Here is a 20,226-nt window from a genome sequence, read left to right as displayed (position 1 = left end):
CTATCGCCTATAATTAAAAATAAGTGACTTTAAAAGCCATGGAAATGTCGTATAAGGTAGAGTAGTGTCCCTTTTAATGTTCTGTGTTGCTTTCGAGCTTTAAGTAACCTTGTGGTTTGCAGACTCAGAAAGGCTTTCTTCTAAAAGATCCTGGGGGTCCTGATTTTCTAGCTCAACAAGGTACAGCCTGGCATTTTGAAGATTTCATTATGATCAGTTTGGTAAGAAGAGTTAAGATTAGTTTGCATAAGGATTTTTTAACTGTAAAAGAACAAGTGATCTGAATGCATGCTGAGCCTACAGCAAACATTTCGTTCACTCCAATGAGCATGCGGTAAGTAATCGTCTTTCCACTAACTCTGGGCCCGCGAGGTGCTCCACCTGGGCCCGGGCAAGTGTGCTGCTTCTGCCTTTCTCCTCTCCAAAGTGTACATCACATCCAAACCTCACATCTCCTGACTGGTTTCCATCTAGATGGCCTGAAGAGTCCCAGTTCCACTTGCATTCCAACCATTCTTCATGCTGCAGGTTGAGTGTACTCAACAATTTTTTCCCCTGAAGGTAAATTCTAGTTTCTTAAAACTCTTCCTTGATCTGAATCCTGTTTACCTTCTCCACCTCATCTCTCCTTATCACTCCAATCCTCCTTCTCACCCAGCCCCACTCCATTCACCTCAGGTTCTCAAACAGGCCCTGTTTTCTCTCACTCCAGAATATGCTGTTCCTTCTCCCTTGACAGTATCCCACACGTGCTCCAGCTATATCTACTATCTATCTTTGAAGACTCAAGTTGGCATCATGCCTTCCTAGGAACCTTTATTGAAAGATCACCCATAGCCCCTTATATCACAAGCCTAATGAATTCAAATTAGGTAGTCCTTAGCTCCAAGTCTATTTATGTCTGTAATATATCCATCTGACTTACTGGTAGAAACTGAATTATTACTATCCAGAAAACAGTTTGATATTATATATTGTGAGCAATGAATCATTTCATAGAAGTTTTTGACTAAACAATTCTTTCTCTGTAATCTTGCCTTAGGGAAAAAGTCAGAAACTTGGGCAAAGGTTTGTACACCAGAGTTTACTAAGCATCTGTTTTATGATGATGGGCTGGAACTGCAACAAATTCCAAGAAAATATATAAAATGTATTTTAATATAAACACGCATAATCAAATGACAAAACATAAAGAGAAATTCAATGACTCAAAAACCAAGGATCACAAAACTGAATGGAAGAAGAAAGCCATAGGCCAGAACGTGGTCAGGAAACTACTACCTTGGAATTAAACAGCATCCTCGTGTTTAGGTACAGGAGAAAAGATTGGCCTGCCCAGTGATTGAGCATTTGGGAACTGCTGTGGGCCATCCAGATATATCATTCTTCTGGGCAGGCGACATAAACAAGGATTTCTGCTTCCAGTTAGAAGCAGTGAGTATGGGATTTGTGTCATGGGGGTTTGGGGGAAGACAGTAAAAGTAGCTGGGAAAGTGTGGGTGAACTGAAAAATCCATAACCAGCAGACACTTATCTAGCTAAGCCTGGGCTCAAGGTCTACCCTGAATATTAATAAACACCGGTCTATACCACATGTAGCCAGAAATTAGTATTTATATACACCTACATAGTCTCAGTACCCAAACCATGAAATTAGCATACAAATTGGACTCATGACTTTAAATCACTTGAACTCCTGGCAGGGCAAATATAAAATCTGCAGAGAAACATACCCTCAACTTAAGATACACAAAATTCACATTTCCGTACTGGAAATGATCTCACACAATTTACAATGGTGAAATATATAAGGAATCTCCCACATTTGAGAATTAGAAAAACCCAATAAACAACAGGATTAAACAGCAAATTGAAATAACTGCAAACTCTAAATAAGTATATTTAAATTGATTAAAGACATAAATTAAATCATTAAACATTTAAAAAATATGGTCTTGTGGAAATACTCAGGAATTCAACACAGAGATAAAAAATACAAAAGAAACTTGAAGAAACATAGAACATGGAATAAGAAAGCCCATCATCAGATTTTCAGAAATATGAAGAAAAAAGAGAGAGAGATAAAACTTAAAGACCTAGTGGCTTAGGCTTTTCCAGAATGAATCAATGATATGAATTCTCAGATTTGGGAATGTGGTAAGTACCGAACAGTGTGACAAATATAAATTTACAACTACATAAGGGAGAACTCATAAAAGAAAGCAAAGATAAAAAAAAAAAAAGTTACCTATAGAACAATGATAACCAGACTTACATCAGACTTATTACTGATGAAAGGAGTTGACAACTTAATATAACTTTAACATGTTGAGAGAAAATAACAGCTAACTCCAGAACTTGATTCTCAGCCAATTTTTTAATTCAATACTAAGAATGAGACATTTTTCAGCCACATGAAGAATCAGAGCCTTCACTGTTAACGAAGTCTCATGGAAAATCTTCTAAAATGTGTACTTCAGGAAGAAGATATTTAACTGAGAAGGAGAAATAAGATGCAAGAAAGGGTTTTCTGGCAAAAAATGGTAAATGTGTGTACATCTTTTAAAGATATTTGGCAGCATAAGACTAAAACTCATGGTGAAACTAAAACATAAATGTAATACAAGTATATCTGTGCATAAATATATGAATGTAAAAGACAAAAAGCATGACTTCCAAATTAGAATTTGTGGAAAATTTGCAGGGTGGGGAGCAGAAGATTCAGTCAAGTAAAAAAGGCAGGAAAGGAGGTAGGGGAAAGAAAGAAAAGGAAAGGAAAAAAATAGCATAGTAAATAGAGACACCAAATAATAGAAATAAAAGCAACTATGCCAACAATCACATTGAATATAAATATTAAGTAGATTAAAGGCACCCATTAAAAGGCAGAGATTGCTATATGATCTGATTATATGCTTATTTCAACAGATATGTTATAATTTAAGGGCATGGAAACATAATATGATGGAAAAAATAGACCAAGTAAATATCAACCCAAAGAAGTTTGTTGTAACTTGATAGCAAACAAGATAGACTTTAAGATATCACATACTGATTAAAAAAAAAAAATAGTTTTAGCCTTCTCCTTTGAGCAAGACAATGAACAATTTGCATCTAAAATATCATTTTAAACTTTTGTGTACTTAATAAAATAACGCCAAATGTGTAAAGGAATAAAGAGAAATCAACAAAAGCACAACCATAGCAGGGCAAACGTTCACATTTGTACCTCTCTGAAACTGGTGAATTGAGCGCACAAGAAACAAAATAGATGGGGACAAGGATTACCAAACAGAAAAGAGGGAAGTTTTTGAGACAAAACGTTCTTAAACTCTACTGTTGTGATGATTGTACAACTTTGTAAATTTAGTAAAAACTTTAAACTGTACAATTTAAAAGGGGCAAATTTTATAGTATATAAATTATACCTCAATAAATGTGTTAAAAGAATATAGAAAACCTCATGAGCCCAGCATTGGCCAATTAGGAAAAAAGCAATTCAGTTCCAGCACAAATGAAATATTTAGAGAATTCAACTTCACATGGAAATACAAAGTGAATCTCAACTAAGAATGAATTGATACCTGGTAGACCACATGTCCTGAAAATAGTTTAATTAAAATTATCTTTAAAACTTATCTCTGAAATTTTTTAAATACTTCTAAATCATGGTCTTAAGAAGAAATAACAATGTAAATTTAAAAATGCTTACAAATGAAAGAAAACAAAAGTATTCTTTTATATCAAAGCATATGGAATAAGCTAAGTCAGATACTATAAAACAGAAATAAGTCTAAAATGTTGATAATAGAAATACATGAAAAGGGAACATTATTAAAGATACAGTATAGATTTTTTAATCTTAAGTGAAAAGTATGAATAGTTCAATTTGAAAACTTAGACACATAATTACCTAGAAAACATAGAAGACCCCACAAGAAAAAAATTCTTAGGAGACTTTTGAAAAAAGTGAAATCAAGTTTAGTATCTATACATGAAATGAACAGCAGATTCAGACACTTTTATAGGATAACTTTACCAAAAGTTTCAAAAATATACCAGGGCTGCCAAAAAAATGTATGCACATTTTAAGCAATCTTGTCAGAAATAAAATCAATCATTTCAAAAAAGTGTATAAGTTGTAGGTAAAAAGGATGTGCCTAGTATGTCCAGGTACACTTGACCAGTAATGGTAACTTCTATTCAATTTTAAAAAGTAATACATATGGGTGGCACCTGTGGCTCAAAGGAGTAGGGCACTGGCCCCATATCCTTGGAGGTGGCCAGTTCAAATCCAGCCCTGGCCAAAAACTTCAAAAAAAGAAAGAAAGAAAGAAAAGAAAAGTAATACATAGATAACACCACTTAAAATGTGTATACTTTTTTTGGTACCCTCTGTATATCATTCCAAAATTATACCAACTTTTTCCAGGAGGGGAAAAAAAAGAAGAATCACTCTCTGCATTATTTTATGAAGTTAGTATAACCCCAATACAAAAGTCAAAGACAATATAAAAAGGGAAAATTATAGGCCAGGTTCATTTATGAACTTAGATTCCCAAATCCTAAATGAAATATTAGCCCGCTGAATTTAGCAGGAAATGTAAAAGACATGTTAAAGAGTATAATGTATTTAATCATTGCAAGACTGGTTTAACATTTAAAATTTTCTGACTACATAAGAAGAAGAAAAAATATCACCTCCATAGATTAAAAAAATATGATAAAATTGAATACTTATTCAGGAAAAATGCTCACAGAAAACTAGGAAGATAAGAACATTTCTTTAATCTAAGAATAGATTATCTAACAAAACTCAACAGCAAATGTGGTTCTTAATGGCAAAGCAGCAGAAGCAATCCCCTTAAAGTCAGGAACAACACACAAAAAAAATTGCCCATCACTATCTTACTCTGAATTATGAAGGAGGTTCTAGCTGGTACTTAAGTCATGAACAGTTTGTTATACCAGTCAGGATGCAAAGACCTGGTGGTGGTGATGCACAAATGCCAACATGTCAGTGGCTAAAGACATAAATTTACTTTTTGTTCCAAGTCCATTGCAGATTCCAATGATGACTCAATTCTAAGGGTCCATTTGTGGCACTCCCAGGTGCTGTACCAAGGGAAGGGAGAAATGGAGGATGACCCGGCAGCTCTATGTGGCTTCAATCTGTGGTGACATAATACTCTCCCACTCCATTGGCTCAGACAACTTTGCTTTAACTGCAAAGGGACTGGAAATGTGGGGGAGCACAGGAATATTTAGGGTGCTGCGAATGTCCCCCACAAGTAGAAAGGAAAAAAAATAAATCATGGTTTGCAAATGATATGACTTTGTACTATGTATTAAACTGATATAGTATATATACCATTAGAACTAACATCCTAGTAAGAATTCTTATAACAAGATAGAAAAATCAATTCCCTTCCTTTCCATTCTCTTTCCTTCCCTTCCCTTTATACATACCAGGAATACTACTAAAGAAATGTAATTTTTAAAAAATAATTTAGTAGACTTTGGGAATAAATATTATAAAAGATGAATAAGACCTTTATGAGAAAATGTTAAAACTTCATTAAAAGTCATAAACTAAAACCTAATTTTATACATATTACACATATATTTTATAGATGGAAATATCCAACATCAGAAATATATTAATTTCCCCAGATTAATTTCTAAATTCCATGCAATTAAAAAAATCAAAATAGATCCTTCTTTTTTTGAGACAGACTCTTACTCTTTCACCCTGGGTAGAGTGCCATGGCATCATAGCTCACAACAACATCAAACTTTTGGACTTGAGCAATCCTCTTGCCTCAGCTTCCAGAGTATCTGGGACTATAGGCTCCTGCCACAACGCCCATGTAGTTTTTCTGGTTTTAGTAGAGATGGGTCTCACTGTTGCTCAGGCTGGTCTTGAACTCCTGAGCTCAAGCAATCTAACCTCTATGGCCTACGGGAGTGTTAGGATTACCAGGCATGAGCCACTGTCTGGTAATTACCTGGCCCTAATCTTTTTTCATTCTATTTTTCTTGATGCACATATGCATAACTTGTCAAGCTGTTCTAAAATTCAGAGGGAAAAGCAAAGATCCAAGAAAAAAATTTTTGAGTTAATAAACAAGGTGACAAATATCTGGATTATGTTTGGCTGCAGAGTAACCACAAAAAAAATTGTCCACAGTGGCTTAACCTAATAGGGAATTATTTCTATCACATAACAAAAGAAAATTTATCTACAAAGAGAAAAGATGAAAATATGCTACCCAAAGTACTTGGATTTGGTTTTACATGCCAGTTATTTCTTAATGTAAATTAATAAACTGACACTTGAGGTCATATGTAGTACCTAAGTCTCTATGATCTCAACTAACATGAGTCAGCTCCCATAAAAGGAACCATTTTACATGGTAATAAAGTCAAGTTTCTGATCCTTCAAAGTCCAATCATTATGAATGCATGAAAGTAAATACCATCTGGGAGGTCACTTGATAGACAAGCATTTGATGTTCAGGAAGCAACTCTTCTACTTTGCCACATTTGAGACCTTCCATTTAAAACTTAACTCCCTTTGTACAAATTCCACATTTATACACTGTCTTTCTGATATGAAATTTTGCTTCCTGTGCTCATCTGCATAAAGGAACAATATTTCTTCACCCAGTATGGCACTCTCCACTTAGAATTACTTCCTGCGTGCTAGATAGACACTGCTCTGCAGCTGAGGGCTGAAGAGTGTTAGGGACAAGGAGGGAACAGGGTGGGAAGAAAGGCAAAGTGGGAATTGCTGAGCCAAAGAAAAGTGGACAACTGCTGAGACAGAGGACACAGTTCCTTAGGTCAGACATGAACAGGGTAGGGAAGAGCGTATCCTGGGCTGTTACAAAAGCAGAACTAGCTGAGATTATGAAAGGTTTTGAAATTCAGACACTGCTCAATTCCTAAGACCCGCCACAGAAGGATTGATCAGTAGAAGCTTTTTAAGAAGCAGCTAGCCAGCATCCCATGATTAATCAATGCTCTATTAATATCTTGGAGACTTTCCTAAGGAGAAGTTAGTTGGGGTTAGCATGGAGTCAGTTTGATCAAGACCCTTAGTAAAAGCAATGCATAAACATGAGTTAGGAAATGCACAAACATTAGAAGTAGGAGGAGCAAAGCTAGGAATTAGGAAATAAATATGAGGGGAAAAGTCAGTAAGGCGTCCTTCCTCATTCGCAAGGAAGAGATCACGCCTCTCTTAAGTGTTCTATTTGCTTATAAACTTCTATCTGCTTTTAGTTTTAAGAGTAGTCTATAAAACAAACTTTGCTAACTGCCTGTCACTGCTGTGTAACTTCTTTTTGCGCTGTCTCTGCTGCTACTACTGGGTTTCCTCTTGTGCCGGCTGAGTCAAAGTGCTTTGGATTCTGGGGGCCACTTGCTAGTGGCACCCAGAGACAGCCCGATCCCCGGCTGGGGCCTTCAAAGCCCCCTGTGAGTTTTCACACCCATTACAGAAAAAAGAATCTACTAGATAACCAAGTGATGGCTGCCACTCCACGTTTCCATGGCAGCGTATGGCAGTGTGCTGTGCCCAAAGTAGGTACCTGATGAATATTTTGATTAATTAGTTATAACAGCAAATAAAATAAAACCAGCACAGCAATCCATAATTTTAGGATATTAAAATTCCCCAAAATGTGTTCTTTCCATATTTAGTCCCATAATATTCCCAGTAGAGACAAATTAAGTGAGGCCAACTTAATAGGTTAAGTGGTTCAGCCTGGCTTAATGAGATGTGATACCACAGCCTACTTGGATAACATTCTGCTCTTGTGTCTGAACTGATCTTTTTCAGCGTAATCATCAGCACCTCTTAACATGACACTAAGAGGTAATTAAATCCACCTTGGACTAGTGTGGGGAGAGAGATGTGGGAGAGGACCTTCTTTTTTTTTTATTCACAGTCAAAAAATCAAAGAAAAGAATGGTTTAATGCTCCGAGACACTCTCCCGGCGATATAGAGGGAGCTCTTACTGCCCTTCCTTTATGTTGCTCTAACAGACATTTCTTCCTTAATTAAAGGTACTACAAAAATCATTATCAGGGAAATTTTTAGCCACAGTGGGAGAAAAGAGAGAAAGAGAAGGAAAAATAAACACTCCTTCTAGACAACAACAAGGAGTCCTGACTTTTCAGCAGGCTTTGTACAGATGGAATCAGGAGTTGGGTCGGAATATGAACTACGCTGTGCTCAAACAGATCTCCCATCTTCAGGCTGTGGCTGGAAGCCGTCTGTTTAACATGGGATACCACACAGACTGGGGCAAAATGTAGTGTTAACAGTTCCAGGGAGGTGGGAAGTGGGAAGGGGAAAGGGGAAATGGTGAGCCACTGAAGGTTCCTAGAACTAGCTGCCCTCTCACTAGCTACATTTAACAATATGTTTACAGATAGCAAAATTTGCAACCTGGCCTTTTCAATCACCTGGCTACCAAGACCGACTCTTACTGAGAAGACTCAAACACAGGGGGAAGAGATGGTTTGGGGATAAGTTTCTATGGAGCGATACCCCGACTAGACACTTAACTCTTAGTATCACTCTCCTTCTGATTATTTCAATTTTAATGAAATACAAAAAAGTAAGATACATCTGTGAATCATCAGAAAGACACCACAATTGGTAGGTTTGGTGCCTGTAGCACAGTGGTTATGGTGACAGCCACATGCCCCAAGGTTGGCGGGTTCGAACCCGGCCTGGGCCAGCTAAACAACAGTGACAACCCACAACAAAAAAATAGCCGGGCATTATGGCAGGTACCTATAGTCCTGGCTACTTGGGAGGCTGAGGCAAGAGAATCATATAAGCCCAAGAGTTTGAGGTTGCTGTGAGCTGTGACACCACAGCACTCTACCAAGGGTGACATAGTGAGACTCTGTCTCAAAAAAAAAAAAAAGAAGACGACACAATTGGCATAATTCATTCCATGACCTGCTTTTCAAGAAGATAGGGACTTTGCACATTATCCCCCAAAGATAACCTTGAACAAACCTACATTTATCCTATTCCTGACTTTTACCCTATGGGTCATTCTCTGAGAGTTAAACAATTACTCCACTGACAAATTAAATGTAGACCTTTAATCTGAATAATGCAAACTAAAATATTTATTCTCCTGAATTTGTGTTGGGCTTTAATTTTCTGCATGTGTCATTTTTAGAAGCAGCATACTGCTCGGAGAAAACCTCTCTGAAGAGATCACTTTTCTGTGGAGATCGGAAAGATGCCAAAGGTAATACAACACTAGTTTGATGTATGAATCAGCATGTTTTCTCTTCTGGCAGTTTCTGTTGCCCCATGACCTTGCCCTCCTAGGCAGCTAGACTGGAGAAATCCATCCCCTCAAATGAGGGTTGTTTCATGAACTCTGGGAACCAGAGTGTCAAGGCCTAGACCCTGGGTATCAGACAGAAGAATGCAGCCTGCCTACATAAGTATGGGGATCACTTGCAAAACTAAAACAGTATGTCCATCTGATTTACCTGAAACCACCTGACTCTGTATGGAGTTCTGAACTGTGGGCCACACATCTGTTCAACTAATATTTACTTGGTGACTACTCTCTTACTCCAAACAAGAGTTGTAAAAAATAAAATTATAAGCGATCTACCTCCAGGAGCTTAAAACCTAACAGAAGAGATAAAAAATGTAGTAGCACCTCCATCGTTGCCCACCTCCCTACATTGACCACCTCCTTAAGCTGACCTAATTTTCATAGACCAGACACGCACATGTACATATCAGTACAGCGAGCCTAGTTCCTCGTGTTGACGACTCTGTATGTTGACAGTTGGCTACAGTCCCTTGGGTGTCAACTAACAGAGGCTCTACCGCATATCCAGATAAATCTAATATAAGGCACTACACAAAAGAACTACCAGAGGGTCCTGTGTCTAAAATGCCACCAGTAGCACCTGTGTCCTTCCTACCATTGAAAGCTGTGATGATTGTGGGGGTGTCACTTGTCTGTGAATTGTCTCCCCAACTAGAATAAGCAGGGGCGAGTCCACCTCTGTGAAGTATTTCCCCATGCACATCACATAACCCGGCTACCCAAAGCACACCGTGGTGAATGAGTAAACGAGTGAAGGAACCATCTCACATCAGGGTCTGTTTTTGTTCTGTGATTATGTTGAATTTTATTTTTCTGTGAGAGTTTAGGGAAGTAAGCCTGGTGTGCTGGATTGCCCATTGCCAACTTTACACCACCACCTCCTATTCCAAGTATAAGAACTGTCCCCGATTCATCTGACAGGGTAATAGGGAGGACTTAAGGTAGTTAGATGTGCACACCAATGCACAGGCATGAGAGCCACCCACTTTGCCCAGCAGACTATGACAATTAGCGCCAACTTCTCTGAGATTCTCAAGAAGCATGGCAGTCTGCAGACAAACTTTTGAAAACCTCTCCAGGTGGTTTGAACTGTGGGCCTCAACAGCAACTACCTGACCTTTGACACATTCCTCTGACCTCCTGGGGCAGCTTTATGACCTCTGCCCCAGTGAACCCCTCCTTCCCAGCTCTTTCAAAAGCTGTCTAAGGTCCTAGTTCTGAGTCAGACTCCTCATATCTAGAACACACAGTCCACTCACGGAGTGAGAGTTTGCTCTCCCCTACATATGACTCTACTCACCTGAACAGGCTGTCTCTGGAACATTTCATCTCAGCAATTTTGGATTACCTTTCCTTTTGTACAAAAAGAAACTAGTCCACATAGAGAAAAGACTTTTTATGTTCACATAAGGCAAATTATTTTTCAGTCAATCATTCTTTAATTTATAAAGCCTGTTCTGTTTATAAACATTCTCTACTTCTAAGTAATAGTGCATTTTAATTTCAAGGTGATAGGTTTTTGGACATCTCCAATAGCTTAAAATGTTACCTCTTAGCAGGTATGTTTTTGTTCCCATTTATAGGTGGAAAAGCAGAGACAGGTAAGAGCCAGGAGTAGCTCTGTCTGATATCACATTCCTCACTTATAACACCTAAAAATCAATATTATTTGAAATAGAACGTTTCAAAAATAATGGCAATTTTTTTATGTGGCCAGCCTCGTAAATGTTATAAGGAGCCACATCTTGAAACTTAACTTTAAATTTTAAAATATACGCCACACATATTCAAGTGATTAATTTTAACTCTCCAGAACATTTTATTGTATTTTCCTGAAGATTTTTACTCAAATTTTCCATTTCTGGCTTTTCCCAGGGCACGTTGGTCCCAAACTCTGCCAAATCCACCAAGACTCTGCTCACAGATAATGCCATGGTGCAGCAGTAGCGACCGTTTAAAAAAAAATGAAAGATGACCCCAAATCGAGAGCTGTGAGGCCCTTTCCTTCATGGATCTATGTAACAGACTTCCCCTGTCAGAGTGTCAAGCACTCCGGGGTGTTATAAACACAGAACAGTGAGGCACCAGGAGGCTGACGTCCCTGCTGTGCAACTCAGACGGCTGGTGTGTTCCTCACCTCCTCGTCAGGCTGCGCCAGGCTCTACCGCGCTTCCTTCCCAGGTGCACAATTCAGAGCCCCCCAGGGAGAACCCCTGCGACTGCCAAGCCTCCGCCATCCATGGGTCACGCCCACCTGTATTTGGTTTCTCCCATCTTTATGATCCTAAGGCAGAGTCCAGTAGAGTTACAAGAGGAAGAAGGAATATCATCCTGAAAACAGATAATAAGGCAACAAAGAAAGGAATATGACATTTAGTGACAGGCACGTGTTCCTCAGTGTGCTATGGTGTACAGAGCCCCAGCGTGGCCTTACATGAGCTGATTATAAACGAGAAGACTCTGGGTGACGTGAGTTTCCGTTTTCTCTTCTGCTGTGAATTAGTGCCTACTCTTAATATATATATATATATATTTATTTATTTATTGTAGAGACAGAGTCTTACTTTGTCACCCTGGGTAGAGCGCCATGGCATCACACTGCTCACAGCAACCTCCAACTCCTGGGCTTAGACGATTCTCCTGCCTCAGCCTCTGGAGTAGCTGGGACTACAGGCGCCTGCCACAATGCCCAGCTATTTTTGTTGTTGCAGTTTGGCGGGGGCCGGGTTTGAACCCGCCACCCTTGGTATATGGGGCTGACACCTTATGCACTGAGCCACAGGCGCCGTCCAATTAGTGCCTACTCTTACAGTAGTGGTGAATAGTTACTGAACGGTGTGCATGAAGCACTGAAAATAGTGCCTGGCACATGGGATCCACTGCCACATCAATAGAAACCAGCACTGATTGATCAATAAATTCCTTTTTAAGGGAAAGCAGACTTGCTAGCTATGTGACTTCAGCCAAAGCCATTTACCTCTCTGAGTCCTTACAGCCTCGTCTGTCAGATAAATCTAATAACACCTGTGCTATTCACTTGTGCACTATCATGAAAGTCAACTGAGAAGACCTGTGTGAAGGTACGATGTAAATTGTAAACCCCTGAACAACAGAGAGCCTGAGTGAGTCACCCCCTTTCCAGCCAAACTTGCTTTGGTGAATTGGAAATCTTACAGGCCACAGAATAAGAAGTACTGTGAAACACTGGTGGAGAATAATGATTATCAAATAACTTGTATTCAATCATAATTCTCAAAGCCTTAAACCAACCATTCTGAAAACCTCTAAATAAAAATAAGTCAGGACATAACCAATCAGCACTTTTGAAAAAAACAATTGGCAGGAAACCAAAGCTATCTATGCCAAATATTGGGAGCTGCACGAGCTTTATTAAACTTCTTTAATAGATGCCGGAAATGAGTGGATAAGTTCTCCGTACCCCAAAGCAGCCAGTGTCCTCAGCTATGCACACATCATAGCATTCCCCCAAATCCCATGAGCTAAACTCCTCTGTTGAAATTCTAGAATCACAGTTTCTCTTGTGCTAGCAAAATATATACATTTTACACATACAAATAATCGCAGAACACAATTGCAGAAATTGTTCACTCACAGCTATTACATTTTTTTTTTAATAATTCAATATAATTACAAAAGGAAGAAGGAATGTCATTGTGAAATCTGGGTGTCTGGGAGAGCCCGAGAGGACCGAGGCCACAGAGTAAGCTGTGCTATCGGGTGGAATTTACACAGGTAGTCAGGTTTCTGAGTACGCAAAGGAAAGAAGTTTCAATTGGACCACATTCAACAGGACATGAGACCGGGAAGGACTGCTTTAGTCTTATGATACAAAAAGAAGTTATATAAGTTGAACAAATGCTCCTCTCTTTCAGGTATGCCTTACACAAGTTGCACAAACTGTCAGAAGCCTCAGGGAAATAGCCAGTGGTGAAAATGTTTGTCCAGCACTCAGCTGATAGGCACACATTGCAAAACTCTCCCCAGTAGTCATGACCCTCACCCTCCTGCCAGGCACACCACCCCACAGCCAACGGGCTGACCCGACCACATCAAAGTGGAGCCTCACCACCCTTTTGCCCTTCTGAGTTACAGCTGGCTGATCAGGCCTGCTGCGGGGAGGTGTGTCCCTTTGAGAGCGTCTTCCTGTGCCTCCCTGGGCCAGACCTGTTCCGAACATGAACAGAAGCCTCCATCTCCACCACGGCTTGGCTGATAAATGCCACATTGTTCAAAGCCACACTGTCAAAAGCCACCCTAGGAAAAGCACTATAAATTGTACTAAGGCAGTATCTCCTAGTCAGCAGACTAGGTTCAAACAACCCGGTAGCCCAGCTCGCCCGAGTTTTGTTCTCTCCTCTTCAGACATCATGTCCTTCACTACTCGTTCCACCACTTTCTCCATCAATTACCGGTCCCTGGGCTCAGTCCAGGCGCCCAGCTACAGTGTCCGGCCCACCAGCAGCGCAGCCAGCGTCTATGCAGGCGCCGGGGGCTCCGGCTCCCGGATCTCCGTGTCCCGCTCCACCAGCTTCCGGGGCAGCTGGGGGTCTGGGGGCCTGGCCACGGGGATGGCTGGGGGTCTAGCAGGAATAGGGGGCATCCAGACTGAGAAGGAGACCATGCAAGAACTGAACGACCGCCTGGCCTCCTACCTGGACACAGTGAGGAAACTGGAGACCGATAATCGGAGGCTGGAGAACAAAATCCGGGAACACCTGGAAAAGAAGGGGCCCCAGGTCAGAGACTGGGCGCATTACTTCAAGACCATCGAGGACCTGAGGGCTCAGATCTTTGCAAATTCTGTGAACGATGCCCGCATCGTTCTGCAGATTGGCAATGCCCGTCTTGCTGCTAATGACTTTAGAGTCAAGTATGAGACAGAACTGGCCATGCGCCAGTCTGTGGAGAGCGACATCCATGGGCTCCGCAAGGTCATTGATGACACCAATATCACTCTACTGCAGCTGGAGTCAGAGATCGAGGCTCTCAAGGAGGAGCTGCTCTTCATGAAGAAGAACCACGAGGAGGAAGTAAAAGTCCTTCTAGCCCAGATTGCCAGCTCTGGGTTGACTGTGGAAGTAGATGCTCCCAAATCCCAGGACCTGAGCAAGACATGCGGGCCCAGTATGATAAGCTGGCTCGGAAGAACCAAGAAGAGCTGGCCAAGACCTAGTCCCACTAGATTGAGGAGAGCACCTCAGTGGTCACCTCACAGTTTGCTGAGGTCAGAGGTGCTAAGACAATGTTCCATGAGAAATCAGAAGTCCAGATTGGAGGACAGCCTGAGGGAGGTGGAGGCCCGCTACACCATGCAGATGGAGCAACTCAATGGGGTCCTGCTGCATTTGGAGTCAGAGCTGGCACAGACCCGGGCAGAGGGGCAGCGCCAGGCCCAGGAGTAAGAGGCACTGGGGAACATGAAGGTCAAGCTAGAGGCTGAAATCACCACCTACTGCCGCCTGCTGGAAGACGGGGAGGACTTCAACCTTGGTGATGCCCTGGACAGCAGCAACTCCATGCAAACCATCCAAAAGACCACCACCCGCAGGATAGTGGATGGCAAAGTGGTGTCTGAGACCAAAGACACCAAAGTTCTGAGACACTGAGGCAGTACAGCAGCATGCCCTTATGCCAATAAAGAGTTCAGAGGTCACTGGAAAAAAAAAAAAAACCTGGTAATTCTTAGCTCTAATTCTATGATTCTTTAGAGCATTTCAAGGGAAGAAATTCACATTGGGCTAAAGAAATGAAAGGAATAAAAAGGCAGGTAGGGAGCCAAACATCCTTTCAAAGCACTTGACCTTATATATGTACCTAGTATCCCCATGCGAAGAACTGGATCTTCATTTACTAAAAATTACTATTACATATGCCTCAAATGAAATCCCAATTATCCTTTCCAGCAGGTTTTAGCATGATAAAATGAACGTATTCTAAATTTTTCATGTTAGAAAAGTCAGGAAAGAATACCACATTTTCCTCCTAAGTATCATCCCCACTGATCGGGGTAGTCAGATTAATGGAGCAGACACCTCCACCATTCATGGAAGGCTTATTAATAGAATTCCTATCTCCTCCTTCAAAGAGGCTACCATTTCTGTCTTATGTCTGGGGCTACATGAAGAGAATAACAACAGTCAAAGTAAACAACCTGTACTGAGCACTCATTATGTTCCAGGTGCCACTCTGCGCATCCTGCATTAATTAAATCCTTTGGTGCAGCACCCGTTGTGGTGGGGCTGCTGTTGGCCCTGGGCTTCCTTCCTGTGCACGTCCCACAGCTGGGAGCAACATGCCGTTCCTCCCCCAGGCAGCTCTCCCCATGGCCTGGCATCTGTGGCCATTGTTCCTGGGGACTTCCGCCACCCTTCTTCACGTCACAGGATGTCATGCCCGTGCTCCTAAAGCAAGCCACAAGGCTTCTCCACTTTTCTATTTTTGTAAGACAACACAGATGCTGCCTCTCTGGGAGTTGTTTTTCAGGGAATCTGTACCTCTTTTTTTTTTTTTCCTGGGCTGTTCTCACACACTGTTGTCATTCATCTTCTGGCCACATCTAGTGTAGCTTGATGAATGGGTTTTCAAACTAGTGACTAATTGTGCCCCAGGGCAGCACTCCATAGAAGTAGACACTGTGTGTGTGTGTGTGTGTGTATGTGTGTGTTCCCCAAATGAAGCTGCTCTTGATGCTTTCCAGCACATGCTTTGGAATCCAACAGTCCTAGGCCAGAATCTCAGCTTTACAGCTGGCTCCTCTGGGCCCTGAGAAAGATTAATTTCCTTTAGCCTCGGTTTTCTTATCCGTATGATGATAACAACTACCTCTGAAAACTGTTGTTGTGAAAAACTAAATATAATTTTATTAAATACAGAGGTATTGTTTTAAAGTGCTTGCTACTATCATTGCTAGTTTTCCAAACCTTTACTGTGCAAACATCACCATCATCATTCATTTAATAGTATTTTGTTATGTGTCCTAGCAAGTCCATATTTAGCTGAATTCTCCAGGGAACTTTCACTTATTTGCACAAGGACACCTTTATAGGAATGTCACTGAAGCAGTATCTCTGATAGTTGTTGTGTGCTGAATTGTGTTCCCCCTAAAATTCGTATGTTGAAGTCTTCACCCCCACTTTAAAGATTGGTAAGTTTTATAGTGAGATAAGTAGCATGGGCCTTAGTCCAAGGGACTGTTGTCCTTCATCTTAAGAAGAGGTGCTTGGGACTGAGAGGGACCCATGGGGAAGACCATTGGAAGATACAGGGAACAGAACACAGTCATCTACAAGCCAATGAGAGAGGCCTCAGAAGAAACCAAACCTGTCAACACCTTGGCTTTCTACACCTAGCTTCCGAAATTGTTAGAAAATAAATTTGTTATTTACACCACCCAGAGTGTGGACTTTGTTTTGGCAGTCCTAAGAAATTAATATAATTGTCGTTTTCTGTTTTTTATCTGGTGTTATTAGTCATGGTCCCATGACACATATCATCATTGTACTTATATTGAGTTATTAATTTATTTTTAATAATGTAATAAACATCTTTCAACCTATTCACAAAACAAAAACAAGACCAGAAAATAATTCACATCTATTTACACATTCTCCCTTCACCAATCTCACTGTTTTCTCCTGAGTGTTCATCAATTTAAAAGTAAGCAAATTACAGTATATTCATGCAAGAGTACATTACACAACAGTGAAAACAAATGAATTGAAGTCATCATTGCTTACATGTATGAATCTCAAACATGTTGTCACCCCGGGGGGAAGAAGTAAGAAGAAGAAGATAGGATTTGGTGGATATATAAAGGATTTTAATGCTTTATTTCTTAGGCAGAATGGTAGAATACAAATATTAGATCAGTATCTATGCTTTTTTATATGCCTAGTTATTTTACCATAACAAGTTTTATAAAATAATTTATAAAGTACCTTTTCTGCAGCTTTCGTGTCATCCTCACTTATTAAAGAGAAAGAAGTAAAAGGTGCTATGGCCTGGGAAGGATCCCACCTTCATGTCTGCTACCGTGACCCTTTCTGACATCACCTGTGACATCTATGACCTGGAACTTGGCAGGTCCACATCTGGGCTGTTCTGGAAATCATACTCCACATCCCGGTAGTTGATCAGTATCTTGACCATTTGCCATGGCAGGTTACTATAAGTAATTCTGTGTGAACCTCAGAGTTCTTTGCAACCACCCTGACAGATCTATGGCAAAATGAAGTGGAAAACTATCATTGCTCTAAGAGTTTTAACTCAGTATAAACCCAGTCAATGAGCAATAAATTCTGCCCAAATGAAAACATTAAGTATATACTAAAAATGCTAATTCCAATATGCTTGATCAAGGTAAGAGAGAATTGATTGCACTTTCATTCTTCAAAAGAGCAAAACAAAACTGCATTGTGTGGCAGAAAGAGCCCAGCGAGATCTGGAGTTGAATTCAGCCTTTGACTTTAGCAAATTACAAATTGCTTAACCTACATAAGCCTCCCTATCCTTTTTTTAGCATAGAAACAATGACCACTGCTCAGTAGGGTTTTTGTAGAGTTGTAAGAGGTAGTACATTGAAAGCACCCGGACAGTGCTGCCATGTGGCTGTTCTTAGCATACACAAATCTAAAATCTATCCTTCCTTCCTCTGAAAGTTAATTCACCCAAGATAAACAAAAAATTTAAAAGAAACCCTGTCGTTATCACTGCAGTTATTTTTGGGATCCCCTTAACGTCTTCAATGTTGCAGCAAAGGCAGGAAATAAACTGAGAAGATACGAAGGGGAAGGAATTCACAATAAATATATGAATGTCTTTCTGTTGCAGGTCCCTGCTGATCCTTTTGATACGCATTACCAGTGCAGTTTCAAGGAAGAAAGGGAAAATGAAGGAAAAACTGGGAAAATGAAGGCTGGGTGCAGTGGCTCACACCTATAATCCTAGTACTCCAGGAGGCCAACGCGGGTGGATTGCCTGAGCTCAGGAGTTCAAGGCCAGCCTAAGCAAGTGTGAGAACACATTTCTAAAAACAGCCAGGCGTTATGGATCGCCTGAGCCTAAGAGTTTGAGGTTTCTGTAAGCTAAGACACCACAGCACTCTACTGAGGGTGACCAGGTAAGACTTTGCTTCAAAAAAACCCAAACAAAACCAAACCAAACCTGGGAAAATGTTAAATAATAAGGAAAGATCAAAATAAAAGTCTTAATCTTATAAAAGAGATGGCTAACATGGTTCTACATGGGTCATTCTGAATTTTTTTTTTTTTTTTTTTGAGACAGAGCTTCACTGTATCGCCCTTGGTAGAGTGCCATGGCATCATAGTGCACAGCAACCTCAAACTCTTGGGCTCAAGTGATCCTCTTGCCTCTGCCTCCCAAGTAGCTGGGACTACAGGCGTCTAACACAACACCTGGGTGGTTTTTCTATTTTTGGTAGAGACAGGCTGTCACTCTTGCTCAGGCTGGTCTTGAACTTGTGAGCTCAAGCCATCCACCTGCCTCAGCTTCTCAGAGTGCTAGGATTACAGGTGCAAGCGACCACACCCAGCCAGATTCCTATTCAGTACATCTAGGTTGGGACCTGAGCTTCTGCATTCCTATAAAGGTCTCAGGTGATGCTGACGCTGCTGGTGTGGAGTGCATATTGCATAGCAAGTTTTAGAAGAGACCATGTCATAATGGTTTGCCTGTCTAAAGTTATACAAAATTAATTTCATTAATTTCAAAAAAATTTTCCAACAATTTTTTTCCTAATTCACAACACTTTCATCACGAACTATAAGCTGATTTTATACGAACATAAAATATTTTTAAGTGTAGTTGTAGTTAAATGTATTTTTAATTTTATCACAAATAAGAAAAAATAGGGCAAAAATGAGGAGGAAATAGCTGAACAATAGGTGACACAAAAATAAACACTAAGATAGGTAGAGAGACCTTTCACATTCTGTATCTTACAACGGGAACCAAACTGTCTATATTTTTTAGAAGAGGGAGTTAAGTGAAGGTCTTTGGGTTCCAATGTTGGAAATTAGAAAGCATTTAAAATATTTAAAACTTACTCTCATGAAAATGCTACACAGAACTGTAAGAACTCAAGCAAGGCAGCAAGAAAAATTCAAACAACCCCATTAAAAAGTGAGCAAAAGACATGAACAGATCTTTTCAAAAGAAGATAAACTAATGGCCAATAAACATGTGAATAAACGCTAAATGTCACTAATTATCAGGGAAATGCAAATCAAAACTACCCTGAGATATCACCCAATTCCTGTGAGAATGCCTTTTATAAAAAAAGTTCCAAACAACAGATGCTGGTACAGATGTGGAGAAAAAGGAACACTTAGACACCATTGATGGCTGTAAACTACTACAACCTCTATGGAAAGTAGTATGGAGAGTCCTCAAAGAACTAAAAGTGGACCTACCATTTGATCCAGCAATCTCACTACTGGTATTTACCACCCCCCCACCCACCCCCAAAAGTCACTTGATCAAAAAGACACCTGCACTAAAATGTTATTGCAGTACAATTCTCAACTGCAAAGATGTCAAATTATGCCAAGTGCCCATCAATTCATGAGTGGATTAATAAAGTGTTATATATGTATACCATAGAGTTCTACTCAGTCATTTAAAAAAATGAATTATGGCTTGGTGCCCGTAGCACAGTGGTTACGGTGCCGGCCACATGCACCAAGGCTGGTGGGTTCGAATCCTTCCCAGGCCAGCTAAAACAACAATGACAACTGCAGAAAAAAAAAAAAACAAAAAAAACAGCCATGCGTTGTGGCAGGTGCTGTAGTCCCAGCTACTTGG

General features: G+C 40.4%; 1 long non-coding RNA gene and 1 pseudogene across 2 annotated transcripts; both read left to right on the top strand.

The window, feature by feature from the left end:
* Positions 1-1,341: 1,341 nt before the first annotated feature.
* LOC128575443 (uncharacterized) lies at positions 1,342-18,628 on the top strand. Its single transcript, XR_008376995.1, has 4 exons — positions 1,342-1,434; positions 9,211-9,282; positions 17,354-17,529; positions 18,235-18,628. It is a non-coding gene; the product is annotated as an uncharacterized LOC128575443 (long non-coding RNA).
* On the top strand, positions 13,639-15,011 carry LOC128575375 (keratin, type I cytoskeletal 18-like; annotated as a pseudogene). The gene has a single exon (XR_008376988.1). The product of XR_008376988.1 is annotated as a keratin, type I cytoskeletal 18-like (transcript).
* Positions 18,629-20,226: the final 1,598 nt, after the last annotated feature.

Source organism: Nycticebus coucang, chromosome 1 (genome assembly GCF_027406575.1).
Source record: "Nycticebus coucang isolate mNycCou1 chromosome 1, mNycCou1.pri, whole genome shotgun sequence".
Lineage (NCBI taxonomy): Eukaryota > Metazoa > Chordata > Mammalia > Primates > Lorisidae > Nycticebus > Nycticebus coucang.
Note: the sequence above shows the minus strand (reverse complement) of the source record. Positions and strands in the feature narration are given on the sequence as shown.